The sequence below is a fragment of the Pelodiscus sinensis genome, chromosome 2, assembly GCF_052426305.1.
Source record: "Pelodiscus sinensis isolate ZL-2025 chromosome 2, ASM5242630v1, whole genome shotgun sequence".
Classification (NCBI taxonomy): Eukaryota; Metazoa; Chordata; order Testudines; family Trionychidae; genus Pelodiscus; species Pelodiscus sinensis.
The window spans coordinates 30,379,130-30,394,567 of record NC_143053.1 but is presented as its reverse complement, the minus strand read 5'-3'; the positions used below and the strand labels follow the sequence as shown (position 1 = coordinate 30,394,567).

The 15,438-nt window shown below is 42.8% G+C and overlaps 1 long non-coding RNA gene across 1 annotated transcript in view; it reads right to left on the bottom strand.

Moving 5' to 3' along the window:
• Positions 1-4,832, bottom strand: part of LOC142826699 (uncharacterized) — a 60,957-nt gene extending 56,125 nt beyond the window's left edge. Inside the window, exon 1 of the long non-coding RNA XR_012900903.2 lies at positions 4,723-4,832. This is a non-coding gene — a long non-coding RNA (uncharacterized LOC142826699). The remainder of the gene's footprint in view (positions 1-4,722) is intronic.
• Between the last annotated feature and the right edge of the window lie 10,606 nt (positions 4,833-15,438).

Genomic DNA, 15,438 nt, shown 5'->3' with positions numbered 1-15,438 from the left:
GGTCGTCTTGTACGCCGGAATATACGGTAGTTAGGGTATGTCTACACTAGCCCCCTAGTTCGAACTAGGGAGGCTAATGTAGGCATTCGAAGTTGCAAAGGAAGCCCGGGATTTAAATATCCCAGGCTTTATTTGCATCTTCCTGTCCGGGCACCATTTTTAAATCCTCCTAGTCCAAACTAAGTGCCCGCAGCTACACGCGGCAGTTAAATGTTAATTCGAATGAACTAAGGACTTAGTTTGAATTAACTGTTACACCTCATTCCAAGGATCTTGTGCAAAAAGGAGTTTTTGCACAAAAACGAAACATCCACACTGCATGTTTTTGTGCAAAAACCTCTTGTACAAAAGCGGATTTGAAGAGATTATGCAAATGAAGTGTGAGAAAATGCTAATCAGCACTTCATTTGCATTGCCTCTTTCAGCAAAACCCGTGGTGTAGACGTAGCCTATGTGAAAGTTCCCAGGCATAGCTAGCTTAGCCTTAGCTCAATATACATGATGTGGCCTGTAGGTTCCTTGCCAAAATGCCAAACTACTTTAATATAAACCTATTGTTACTTGTAGGCTAAATTTTTAAAAAAAATACAGTAAGACATATTATCATTCTGCTCGTTTTAGAAAACTCAGCAAAAACTTGACTTAGTTACTGAAGTGGCATAATGCAATCTGCTAGCTGCTATTACTCTCAGGTCTCTTTAGGCATCATTGCTTTCCCGGTTTCTCCCTCCATTGAGTGTTTGTGGTTTTTCTATTGTTTTCCCCAAAATATATTAGCGTGCATTTTACCAAGGCATAGCTCTCTCTTTTAATTCTATCCTCTCTTGTTAAATTGGTCCCATTGCTTATATCAGAAATAGACAGCTTCTATATATCCACATCCTTATGGAATAATGTATTTGAATAATGGGGGTGGAAAAGTGAATGGGGATCAGATGATATTACAGTGAAGGATTTTCTGTTACAAAATATTAAAAAATACATTGATAATGTAGATAACTTAGCAGCTGAGACTGAATGAGATATAAATGAAAACAATACTTTGGAGCATCTCATGCTTGCTCCTTTATAATTATTTTCAGATGCAATAGATGGGCTTAATTTTCAAATATGCCTAAAATTAACCAGCTACATATTTATTTTAGGTAACTTATGCAATGCATTTGAAAATTAAGACACAGCAATGATGTCCTGATGGACCAAGGAAGGTATAGGAATGGCACTCAGAAGAAAATACATCAATTATTCACCCAGCTGATTCCTACTTTGAATTTTATTAGCAGTCTGGTGATTCAGGGAAGTGATTGAGAATTCAGTGATCAGGTACAGAAGACTAAACTACTACAGGTTGAACCTCTCTAGTCCAGCACTCTTGGGACCTGACCAGTGCTGAACAAGAGAATTTGGTGAACCATGGGAGGTCAAGATTATCTAGAAGCATTATCAACACTTCCACAGCTTACTGGACTCTTAGAAGACATTTAGGAGTAAATTAGAGCTAAATACTAGCACAGAACACTGAGAATCAGGACAGGTGGCTATAAATTTTTTTTTATGGGACTATAGAAAACTTGGCCACATCCATGATAAGTGGATATGTGGCTAACTAGAATGATACCAAACCATGGATTTTGCCAGTCCAGAGAGTGCAGACTAGAGAGGTTCAACCTGAACTTCACTGGAGCTGGGATAAAAAATGGATATGATGTCTGGAAAGCCTGGTGGAACAGTACTGAATATTTTTATTGCTAGAGTTAACTGAAAAATGCTACTTTTTCTCTCAGAAGACTTTGAAGAAAAATACACTTTGTTTCTTCCTAAACTTCCAGATTATTTTTTCTTAAATCTGGAAACAAAACTTATTTTTTTCAGTTTTCAAAAATTATTTTGAAAAACCATTAAATCCATTTTTATCAAAACTTGAAAATGTTGTTTCAGTCTGTCATGGGGTCAGCCTTACCCTGTGGTCTAGCCCTGGCTATAGCCCCTATTGGTTGGGCATCATGGCACAGTGACCTAGGTTATGGGGGCCTCTAGAGGTCCTTATGAATGGGGTTGTGAGGCCCCACGGCCCAGTTTATAGCTCTCCCCCATCTGCGGGGCAGTAAGACTGAGCCTACAGCACCCCTGTCTGTGGGACAGTAAGGTTCAGTGGCCAAGTCTATCTCACCCCAATCGGTGGGGTAGCGAGGTCCAGTAGCCAAGTCTATAGCACCCCCATCTGTGGAGCAGTAAGTCCTAGTGGCCAAGTCTATAGCATAATCGGTTCATCTACCCACTGGAGGAGCAAGGGATGTTGAGGCAGGGGTGCCCGGGCTCTCACTCTCCCCTGGGCCCCAACCCAGGACCCTGACAGTGGTAGGCATATCCCACTGATGGGTTGGTGGGGAATCTATCCGAAACATGCCAAGCTACTCCAGTCCACTGGCTGGCGTAGTCCCTACTGGCAATAGCTGCTGATGCTGCTGTGCTGTGGGCAGCTGCTCCTGGGTTCCAGCAAGAGCTCCTTCTCCTCCTGGGTCAGCCCTAATTTAGCTGCTCCTCTGGCCTTTATACTGGGTCTGCAGTTGGAGCATGCCCAGCAGGGCTGTGAGGGAGGGGCCTTCTCAGCCCAACAGGCATGGTTAACCCCTCACAGGCCAGTGCGGGGTTGGTATATCCCATCACACAGTCAACAATTCATTTATTATCTATGTGTATTCTAAGAATTTCCAAAATCTGTACATTTCTTTTGGCCACATTCTGTGTTTTACCTGACATCTTTCCTTCATTTCCTGTGGATGTTTCTCAGTGTTTTTATGACATTGAGAAGTAAACAAATGTAAATTGTAGTTGATGATATAATTAATATACTTAACATTTTAAATGTATTTTTGCCTGTATCCCAGTAGAAATATTATGTATTGTTCATGGTCTACATAAGGTCCTGATGCTACAGAAAATTTCACAGGCATAGCAATCTAAACATGTGTTATACAATGCAGGACTAAGGCCTAAACCCTGGTCTACGTTAGGGAGTTATGTCAAAATAACCCCCCTTATTTCAAAATAATAAGCAGTGCGCCAACACTACCAAGCCTGTTATTTTGAAATAACAGGTTGGTTATTTTGAAATCAGTAGTCCTACTTTCCTCGGGGAATAATGCTTATTTCAAAATAGTTATTTTGAAAGTCTTAGTGTGGATACTCTGGTGCTATTTCAAAATAACTACTCCCCAGAGTAATTTGAAATTATTACTCCCCAGTGCCTCCTGAGGCTCTTAGTAGAGTATTCACAATAACAGAGACTGCCTAAGACTAATGTCAAGGCTTCCTCATGATGTGGACATGCTATTTCAATTTTGTTATTTCCGGAAATATTAAATCGATTTTAGTTATTTCAAAATAGTTTCCTAGTATAGACATGCCCTAAGTCAAGATTACTTCCCATAAAACTACAAAGGATCAAGCAGCAGCAGCAGGTCTCAAGTTTTGTGGAACCACAAATTCAGATTTTGCAAGACTGACCTTCCCTTTATCTATGCCACATTAGAAAAATTCAGCTGACCTAAGCTTAAGCGGAATCTTTTAAAAGCAACTTGAAAAACGGAGGTCTGTCTTTTTTGTGTGCCCCAATGATTTATTTCAAAGCAGAAGCTAAAATTTCCCCTTCCCCTTATTGTTATGCTGTTTGCTACACATTTATTCATTGCTGCTGTCCACGCTGATGTTGGCTGCATTGCTTTGGTTCATTGTGCATATATGGTTTATATAAACCTAACCTATTTTTATTTAAAATATTTCCTATCCTTTCCCCCAAAGTAATAGCAGACTTATGAATTAAAAGGGTAAGGTTGAGTAGTTTAGAGATAATGTATGAGAAAACCTAAATCAATTTTCATAATTCATCTTCTTCAGGAGTAAATGTCAGTGAAACTGTCAGGAACGAGGCTTCTGTTCTCAAGATCACAGATATGGAACCAATCTAGTTCAAAGAAACACTACTTTATTTTAAATGTAAAAGATGTGGAAATTAGAAATTCTTCCATGCCATCTCTTTGTGCTTTTTCAGTCAAAGATTCTCTCATAGCAAAAATCTCAAAATTGTACTGTATTGTATCAAAAGCATCATTTTTCAAAGCAGGACCTACTAAATTTCCAAAACGTTTGTCTTTAAGATATCTTCACATTTAATTACTTGGCTACTCATTATTTTTCATATAAGAGCTGTTTTCTTAATACATATCTAAGCAACTGTTCTAGAAATTACACACATTGTCTTTAACCATTAGTCACTGGAATTGATCCAGTTCTTCATGATTTCTGCCCAGCTGTTAATTTAATAAATTTCTCCCAAATCTCCTCAAACATATTGTTGTATTATAGCACACATATGATATATCAGCTGATGAGTCAGTGGAATAATTTATATGTGGACAGAGAATGCAATTATCAAAGTCTGTGAATGAATTTCAAAATGACAGTAATGATAAAACTATGTAGATATACAACTAGAAAATGTAAGAGACTTGGAATAACAACATAATTCTGATTATGTTTAATACTCATACTAAGACCATTTAATCGCATACCAACATTATCAGAAATAATGTATGCAGAATTTAGAACTGAATTAACTTTTCTAACATACTCAATTGCCTAAAAGTAAAACTAAAATGGATATAGAATTTTTATGACAGTAGTAGTAAGCAATAAGTAACTGATTAACCAGTGGTCCCCAACCTTTTGGGGCTGCCGGGCACCCAGGGACGGGGCCGCACATGCGCTGCATGCCCAGGGCGGGGGTCACGCATGCGCCAGGCGCCTGGAACCCAGGGCACAAGAGTGGCTCAGGCCAGCCCTGACCACTAGGTGGGTGCACATAAATGCCCTGGCAGGCGCCATGGCACCCACAATAATCACAATGAGGACCACTGTAGTAAACACTCACATAGGTGAATTGTTCAGAGAAAATATTTTAACCAATGAATCTAGTTATTTTGTGTGTGTTATCCATGAAATGTATTATTTTTGTATGTGTATAGAGTATTGACAAAGTCTTTAAGATAACATTTTAGCCTTAAGTGTTTTCTATGAAGACCTTAGTGGTTTATTATTTATTTACTAGGCTATTGCTCACTTACATAATTTGATATTTTTCCTGCTCCCTGATTGAATTACAAAAGAATTATAAACAAGAGGAAGGAAATTCAACTAATTTTGGAATGGCTGCTTAGATTTTTTTTCTGCCATGTAAAATAGCACTGGTTTTGAATGCTATCAAAATGAATATATATCAGTGAATAGTTTGTGGTGTCGTTCTGTTTATCCACCTAACAGTAGTTTATCTCCACAAAGTCTTCTTCAGCTATGAAAAGCATGCTTGCTGTCATCGTAGTACATCTAGACGTCTTGTAATGTGCCTTCTGTTAGAATATTACATTCAAGAGTCAAAATAACAAATACAATGCTGATCATAGCTTTGTAGTCGGTATTGTTAGACCAGGTTGTTTCCAGCATTGTATCAACCAGTCATAGTTATACCCTGGTCCTGTTAGAGTTGCTAAAGAGTGATGTACATGTAATTATTATTCTGCTATCCGTTTAGTCCTGTTTTATAAACCATTCTAAATAATAAATGATTTTATCTTTATATAACCCTTCTGCTAGGTAGAGCCAGCAGCAGCCAGGGCCGGGTTCAATATCTAGGGGTTCCTTTTCATCCACCTCACATGCAACTGGCTTGAGCTCTCACCCAGGAGCCTGGGAAATTCACACATCCCTGGGCACCTCCAAGGGGCAATGCTTCCCCACTTGCAAGCACAGAGTCTGAGTGTAGAAAAGAAACTTTTAATGAAAGAGGGAGAGAAATCACATGGCATTAGCCTGGGAAAATACCACAAACTGAGTTCATAACCAAATCACGAGTAAACATCCCAGCTCAAATGGATTGAGTGCTGTCCTCTGCCCCTCAGGCACACAAGTCCAGCAATGTAAGTGTCCCATTCACATGCCCAAACTTTCTCTGTACATCACTCACAGTGGCTACCCTTGGCCAGGGTAGATCAGAGATCAGGAGTGATGTTCAGAGCTCACCTCCCACCCGTGGAGAGTGGGGGGGGGGGAATAGGAGGTATCTCACCCACTCCGCTGGCCACTTGCCACTGCTCCTGCCAGCTGCTCCAGCCAGCCGCTCCACTGGTCATCTGCTGCTGCTCTTACCGGCCTCCTGCCAGCCGCCCTACTGGCCACCTGCTCTGCCCTATTGGCTGCCTGCTCCAGCCAGCCTCCCTGCTGGCTGCTTGCTCCTGTCAGCTTCTGCGAGGGGTCTGGCTCTGGACCAAACCTAGGGTATGTCTACACTACCCCGCTAGTTCGAACTAGCGGGGTAATGTAGGCATACCGCACTTGCAAATGAAGCCCGGGATTTGAATTTCCCGGGCTTCATTTGCATAAGCGGGGAGCCGCCATTTTTAAAACCCCGTTGGTTCGAACCCCGTGCAGCGCGGCTACACGGGGCTCGAACTAGGTAGGTCGGACTAGGATTCCTATTCCGAACTACCGGTACTCCTCGTGGAATGAGGAGTACCGGTAGTTCGGAATAGGAATCCTAGTCCGAACTACCTAGTTCGAGCCCCGTGTAGCCGCGCTGCAGTTCGAGCCCCGTGTAGCCCTGAGTGAGCATAACCATACCCAGAGATCCTTTCCCCTTTTAGCTGGCTGCATTGGAAGCAGTGATTCAGACCCTGCTTACATCTATAAAATCCACATATTTGTCAAGTCAAGAACATTTATTCTTGAAATGCTTTAATGTATTTGCTTTATTGCCAGAAAATTTCAACTGAGCATAGATAAAGAAAATAAGGGGAAAAGTTAAGCAGTTGTTTCTCTCAGGGAATGTCTAAACAACAGCGTTATTTTGAAAAAAAGAAAAAAGTGAGCATCTACACAGCAAGGCCGTTATTTTGAAATAATTTCAAACTAATGGGCTTCTTATTCTGACTTCTGTAACCCTTATTTTATGAGGAATAACACCTATTTTGAAAAGGATAAACTTAAAAAACAACAAATAGTCTGATAGCACTTTAAAGACTAACAAAAGTTTGTGCTGTGGAAGGTACCCAGAGAGGCATAAGGATCTTGTGCAAAAAGGGGGGTTTGTGCAAAAAGGAAATGTCCACACTGCTTGTTTTTGTGCAAAAATCTCTTGCACAAACAGATTGAAATGAAGTGTGAGAACATGAAATGAAATATGCATATGCAAATGAAGTGTGAGAAAATGCTAATCTGGCAAAACAAATAATATAGATATAGCCTGAGTGTTTAGAATTTCGCTCATTATACCTTACCTACTTGTTCTCTGAGGCTATGTCTACACGGCTGTTTTTCTGCAAAAACTCATGGAGCATCCACATCTCAAGCGTGTTTTTTCGAAAGTAAATGGGAAGATCAGAGGGGTTTTTGCGCAACTGGTAATCCTAATTCTACGAGGAAGAATGCTTTTTTGCGCAAGAGCTCTTGCACAAAAAAGCACGTGTGGACAGGGAAAAGGGATTTTTTACGCAAGAAGAGGGAAGAGGAAAAAGCACAGGTGCCCTGGTGGCCATTCTGTCCATAGCAATCACTACTTGTGAGAGAGCATCCATGCAGTCTGGACACTCTCTTTCGCAAAAGCGCTTCTCTTTTTCGATGCGCTTTTGCAGTATGGATGCTCTCTTGCGTACAAAGTTTTTGAGGAAGATCTCTTCTGACAAAAACTTCTTGAGCAAAAAGCTTGCAAGGAGGCTAGACGTAGCCTGAGTCTACTAAAGTCTATCTTTTTTCAAGTCCATTGTCCTTATATTGGTGCTCTTCCTCCATCCTCTTTTTAGAATCATGAAATCTATCATGTCACTGTTGTATTCTCCCAATTATCTTCCACGTTTAGTTTCAAAAACAATCCCTTCCTTTTTGTCACAATCAAGTCTAAAATGGGAACCCTCCTGCTTACTTCCTACAACTTTTGAAACAAGAAGTTTCAGCAGCAAACTGGTGTCAAGGAGGCTAGAGAAATGGTTAAAGTAATCAAGACAGAAATTATTCATTCTGACTATACTGTAAAGACTTAGCATGCTATCCTGCTTGAGTTACTCACTTGCATAAGCAAGAACAACTCCACTGAACTCACTTTAGCTGTGAATTAAAGTGAAAGCTACAATTAATGCACATCATTCTAAACTGTTAATGCTTTCTAAAAGCCTTTAAAAGGTTCTACTGCTGCTGACATTTCAAGCCTCTCATTTTTTCAGACAGAGCTGTGTATATTTTAATTTAGTTTGCTCAGGGTTTATTAAAAATCATGGACTTAATAGGGACCCTGGATTTATCTGCTGTTACATTAATCTATAACCCACTATGGGCCTATGGCTGGAGTGGCTTTAAGGGCCACTTCACCTTGAATGATCGCTTGAAATATGTGTTAAACAATCTGTATTTAGTTGCAACGCTCTATAAGTTTCTCAGACCTGATGAAGAGCTCTGTGTCATTTGAAAGCTTGTTTTGCATGTCAGTAGAAGTTGGTCCAATATCTCATACACCTTTTCTCTCAAATAAGCCAAAAAAAATTTCACATTTTGAAAGGAAAAAATTGCCAGGTTATTTAAGAGAAAAATTCCTTCCTAACACCATCCTCACTGGCCTTCCCTGCCCACCACATGCTTTGACATATGCTCACCACATGCATTTTGCTAGAAACCTCCCTTTGATTCTCCATGTCGGAAGTGTAACTTATAATGTGTTACAATAGTGAAGCACACTGCAATTCAGGAGTGGGAAATTGTGCTAGGGTTTGGACTGAGGGATCCAAAGAACTCCTGCTTAAAGTGTGGAGTGAGCACAGCACTCAGGTAATATTGTGTACTGTAATATTACTTAGAGGGGATCTGGGGGTGGAGGATTTTCTGTGCAGGATGAACTCTAAGAGAATTCTTATTGCACTACTTGAGCAAGATATAGCTGAGTCAGAAAAAGGGGACCACTTGGAACATAAACTGCAGACACCCTAAGGAACTAGGGGTGTAGCTGTGAGAATTGTAAATGAACCAGACAGCACTGAAATCCATCTTTCATATTGCTATCAGCTGCTAGCACCATTTCCACACACTTATACATGCAGTGTACTAACAATTAATTAATTAATGACAGCCTTATGACACAGGGGAGCTCTGCCTAACTGAGCACAAAGACACATAGGAGAAGGAGGATCTATCAAAGAACCTTGTGGTTAGGACATTTATTTTCTAATGATCTGTACTCACTTATGAAGATGTTAGAGTCTGTGCAAAGTGTCTCTATATGTATATATGAATCACAATTGCAACATGCTTCCTGAGAGTTACATGGTAAAACCACCCAGAAGGCCCACAACTTGAGATGGATCAGCACTAGACAGCCACATAGCTCACAAAATGGAGTGTTAGACACAGCACCTGCACCTCATGTGTGCCAAGAGACCCTCAAGATCGGGACAGTATCCAAGCTCTGTTCAGGCACTGGCAGCTTAAAGTATGAAGGGACCTAGAAACTTGACGTCCTCTTTCAGTCATCAGGAAGCATCTAGCCACATCTGTAAGGGACATAAATGATGATGGAAGGTGGTGACTGAATTCAGGGGTAACACAGTAGGAAAGCTGTGCATACTGTACAAGGAAAAAAGATGTAACTGAGGAAATGAGTGAGATAAGTGGAATGGACAACAGCTGGGAAAAAGAAAGCAAGGAATAAAAAAGGAAGTTAAAATAAAAATGAAAAGAAAAGTATAGGTAATTAAAACAGAAAACTTAGATGAAAAAGGGAGTGAAGAGAAGGTAAAGCAGGAAGAATGTTGAAAAGAAAGAAAATAGTAAGCAAAATTACTAATTACAAATAACCCTCATGTGCAAACTATGAGAAATGCCCCATAAAGTTGAGTGTGTGGTTATTGGAGTCCTCCAGGAACAGAGTTTGACAGTCAACATCAGTTCCTGTTTATGATATCTTTTGGGGTTTCAGAATTTTGTTTTCATTCTGCACTGGACTGAAGACAAAACCTTTTAAATATTTTATAAATATGGAATTATGTTGCAATATCTATTTTTATATTGAAAAGGTCAGTTTTTTTATTCCCTTTTCTCTCTGGAAGTGGCCAGAGATTCCAGCCTTAACCTCAGACATCTTTTCATCAAACCTTCTAATTGATTTGTTGAAATCGATACACCTCTATCAAGTGTATTGGCTTCAATGAAACTGCAAATGCCAGCAAAAACATATTTTATCAAAAATGTTCTGACCAGCTCTATTGAGGAACTACATTGCTATCCACTGATGGAATTCTGGATCCACTTAGAGAAAGCAAGCCAGCACACTGGGGTTGCCTATGACTATTTCCCTATTCTTTGCAAAGTGAAGAGCTCCTGAGAAATGGGGAAACAGTGATGCTGGGATTCCCTGCTAAGCCTGATCACATCTCTCTGGGACTGCAAGGAACAGCAGAATCAAGTTTAATTTGTTACCGTTATCAGTTCTTCCTTTTGTTTAGAACTTTGCAGGGCATGCAACAGGTGGCCCTCACTTATAATTTAAGATATAGACATGTAGTGAAATAATGAAGATATATTATGCACAGTAAATAATAAAGAACCAAGGTCAAGCTTTGGTTTAAAGTCATACATAATAAGGCAACTGAAATCAAAGGATATTGAATGTGCAAATTTAAGCAAGCTGTGATTCTACACAAAGGAGATCAAATCAGGATCATATCTGATTTTAAACCAATCCGGGAACTTCTGTCACATGTTATTTCAATAAAATTGCCCTTGATAATGTTCAGTTCCACTATGCCATAACATCATGCTGACCTGCACAACATTTTCTTTGCACACTCTGTCTTCATCCACTCTGCCTTTTACTGCTCCTTTTTTGTTGTCTCCCCTCTACAATTTTGCTTTCTTCTTTGTCATCTTCTTCCTGTGTGAAAAACAAATGGATTTTTGCATCATATTTATCAATATCTTTTGTGTGTGTAAAAGCGAGTGAGAGAGAGAGAATATAATAATTGAGTCTATGTCTACACTACACGCTTATTTCAAAATAAGTAATTTCTGAGTAAAAACTCCAAAACAGCTTATTTTGAAATAGTGCATTCACACTACAAATGCCCATCAAACTAGCACTGAGCTATTTCAAAATAGAGCATCTACACTCATAGGATGCTGAATCGCATTTAAGGCCATCCAGAAGCACTTCAGGCAGGGCATCAGGACAGAACTCACTTCCCGTAGCTGCTGCCTGAGGCTATCCGAGGCTCGTGCTTAAAAGGACCACCTGTACAGTCGTGTCTCATGTTCTTCTCCTTTGCCTACCTTCTCTAGGGATAGTAAAGCCTTTTCTCTGCCAGCTGTGGTTCCCCTTGTGGATACCACATCACTTCCTCTATGGAGCTGGACCTGCCTCCAAGCAGTCACCAGCTCTTGGACCTCATGTTGCACCTCCTGGTGTAGTTATTGCAGTCTGAAGTACCCACAGCTCATTGTGGGGCACATCCTCTTCTCTCTTCATGGACTGCTCATGCATCATGACTCCACTTGCCCTCCCCTGAGTGCATCGCTGCTTCTGATGACTATACTGGCAACTGGATGCCAGCTCCGACTGGTGAAGCCAGATCATCATGGGGCAGTGGAATGACCAGCAGTGGCTCCAGAATTTCTGTATGCAGAACACCTTCATGGAGCTGTGTGAATGGCTCACCCCTGGCCTCAGGCAATGGGACATTCACATTACCCATTACTCCTCTCCAGAAGTGTGCCACCATCACCCTCTAGAAGCTCGCTGGACAGCTGCTGATCCATCGGGAACTAGTTTGACATGGGAAGATCGACCGTCAGGGCAGGTGCTCTAGTGCCTTCACAAAGCCCTGATGGGGGTTGCTCCTGGTGTGTGGAGAGGGGCTTGTGGACCTCCTGAGGGCTCAGGCAACCCTGTGATTCTCTGTTTGTCTCCTATAGGTGGTGTGGGACATTAACCTGGGTGATGTGGTGCTGTGCAGGGTCATCAACCTGGGTGATGTGGACTCCATCATCACTGGCTTTGTCGTCATGGTCTTCCCCAAAGGCAGGGGGCTATTGATGGCACCCACATCCCCATCTAGGCCCCCAGACAGTCAAATACATCAACCATTAGGGGTACTTTTCAACGGTCCTGCAGGCAGTTGGACCACCACGGGCAATTCACGGACATCTACATCAGGTGGTAGGGGAAGGCACACGATGGGCATGGATTCCACAACTCCAGCCTCTTCCAGAAGCTGCACATCGGCACTTTTTTCCCCGACTGCATCATCAGGGTTGGAGACATGAACTTGCCGGTCTGTATTGTGGTCGGTCTGCAGCATACCCTCTGCTTCCCTGTCTAATGCTGCCCTACACTGGACATCTGGACCAAAGCAAGGGACGCTTCAGTGCCAGGCTCAGAAGGGCCTGTATTATTGTTGAGGGCACCTTCAGGCAGCTGAGGGGAGGCTCCAGTGCCTCTTTACCTGGCTGGACCTTGGTGAGCAAAATGTTCCCCAAGTAGTGGCAGCCTGTTGTATCCTTCACAATATTTGTGAAAGCAAAGAGGAAATGTTCTTACCAGGGCGAGGGTCAGAGGTTGACCAGATTGACAGGGCCTTTGAACAGCCATGCATGGCTGCTATCAGGGGATTGTGCCTACCCTAGAGGCCCTGAGGGAGAGTTTCACACAAGAAACCCAGTGACACTCCCCCTTGGGCCTCCCCACAAAGAGCCTGTGCACTGCCCCTTTTTGCCTTTCCTCCCACTCCCTCCCTGCAGAGATAATAAACCACACTTTTTGTTTGGAAACAATAAACTCTGTTTTGTTATTTGGGATAAATGTCACTGGGAATAACTGGCTGGGGAAAGAACCTTGGAGCTGGGAGGAGGGGCTCAGGGCTAGGGATGGAAATGGTGCCTACCTCAGATGGTCCCATCACCTCATGTGCGGGGCCGTCAGTGGCTACAGGGGAGGGGAGCTAGAGGGAGAAGCCAGAGAGGTGGGAGCTGGCATGGGAGCAGCAGAAAGAGTGGCCAACAGGTGGTCAGTGATTGTGATGAAGGCCACACAGATAATCCGGTCCTGCTGCAGAAGCTCCTGCCAGTTATTGTGGCACAGCTGGAGGTCCTCCTCAAGTCCCCAGTCCTACTGGTCAATGGAGAGCTGCAGAGCTCACAGGACAGTGATGTGCTTCCTTTGGAGATCCTTATATGCTCTCCTGCATCTGTGCATCATGCGGGGTCAGGAGGATGACACGAGAGGAGTCAGCTGGTCCCCTCTAGCTGCTGATCCAGTTGTGTAGAAGAAAGAGTCAGCCTTCATCTCTGAGCCGAGAGTGAAATGCCACAGGTCAGATGAAGACTATGTGCTTCTAGCAAGGCCTTCTAAGACATAGACAGTGGGCCCTTTCCTTCAGGGGCACAGATGTCCGAGGGAGGAGCCTCACTTCCTCCACATCCTGGGGATAAGCAGTCATGGGAAGGTGCCAGCCAGACCAGGAGCCTGCAGGCAGGAGGGGGGCCATTGGGTGGCTGGGCTTCCCTCCATGCCATGCACACGGCAGATTCAGCAATGGTGGTGTCCCACAGGGAGAGGACTTGTATCCCTGGCCAGTGGAGGAGAGGGGGGCATAGTGTTGGGGGGAGGTGTGTGTTGAGTGGCAGATGCTCCCGGTACTGGCTCCCGGGCGAGCATGAACTCCTGGCAGGTGGGCATGAATATGGTGCTGGCTCATCTGGCTCCTCCTCCTTCTAATTGGCTGTGCCTCCTGGGAGGGCGACAACAGGCACCTCCAGCCCTGAGTCCACAACTGGAGGGGAGAGGAACTGACTCCTCGTGGAACGAGGTGTACCGGTAGTTCAGAATAGGAAGCCTAATCCGAACTACCTAATTCGTGCCGCATGTAGCCGCGGGCACGGAGTCCGAACTAGCAGACATTTAAAAATGGCGGCGCCCAGAAACATGCAAATGAAGCCAGGGAAATTCAAATCCCGGGCCTCATTTGCAACTCCAGTTGCCTACATTAACCACCCTCGTTCGAACTAGGGTGGTAGTGTAGACATACCCTTAGAGTTCTTTGAAGGGGTCAACAAATATGTGGACAAGGGGGATCCAGTAGATATAATGTACTTGGATTTCCAGAAAGCATTTGACAAGGTCCCTCACCAAAGGCTCCTATGTAAATTAAGTAGTCGTGGGATAAAAGGGAAGATCCTTTTATGGACTGAGAACTGGTTAAAAGACAGGAAACAAAGGCTAGGAATAAATGGTAAATTTTCAGAATGGAGAGGGGTAACTAGTGGTGTTCCCCAAGGGTTAGTCCTAGGACCAATCCTATTCAACATATTCATAAATTATCTGGAGAAAGGGGTAAACAGTAGGTACACCTTGTTGCCCAGATTGTTGGCCATGCAGCTGTACACATCTGAATTCCTTAATTTGGTGCAGAGATCCTGGATGTTTGCCTCCTCTCTCCAGATCTCAGTGAGGTCCAGAATTTCTGCATCAGACCAGGAAGCTGCATGCCTCTTCTGTCCCCAAGCAGGGTCCAGGGAGCTAGCTGGTGACACCCTAGGAACAGAGGAGGGCTCAGTGGGAGCAACGGGGTTGCCTGAAATGCTGCTCTGGCAGCTGCTGTTTGGCTCAGGGCTCTCAGGGCCTCCTTGTGCCACAAGCCCTTTCCCCTCTGTCTTCAGCTTTAAGGTCTGCCAGGGAAGGGAGACTACAGAGTTTTGATTAGTTTGGACAGAATGCTGAGCAAAACACCTGTGGGAAGAGCTGGAGGCCTTTTATTTTGAAATAACTCCAGTTGCGCTATCTACACACATCCTGTTCTCAGATAGCTATTTCGGAATAGGCATTATTCCTCATACAATGAAGGTTACAGAATCCGGAATAAGATGCCCATTATTTCAATATTATTTCAAAATAACAGGCTTGCTGTGTAGATGCTTGCATAATTATTTTTGAATAACGTCCGTTATTTCAGAATAACACTGCTGTGTAGACATGCTGTTGGAGTTCATGGAGAACAAGTGATATCACAGATAACTGGAGAAGGGCAAACATAGAACTTGTCTTTTAAAAGCGGAACAAAGAAGACCTGGAGAACTGTAGACTAGTAGGCCTAACAGGTATTCTTTGAAGCTATAGGAACAAAGTATTGAACAATCAATTTGTAAGCACCCACAGGATAATACAATGAAAAAGAATATCCAAAATGGATTTTTCAAGAACAGATCCTGGCAAACTAACCTAATTTCTTTATTTGACACAGTTATTGGCCTGGTGGATTGGGATAGTGGATACAGGTGGCTACAGACACCATTTATTGTGATTATGTGAAGACTTAGACAAAGTTCCACATGACATTCTAACAAGCGAATTGGGAA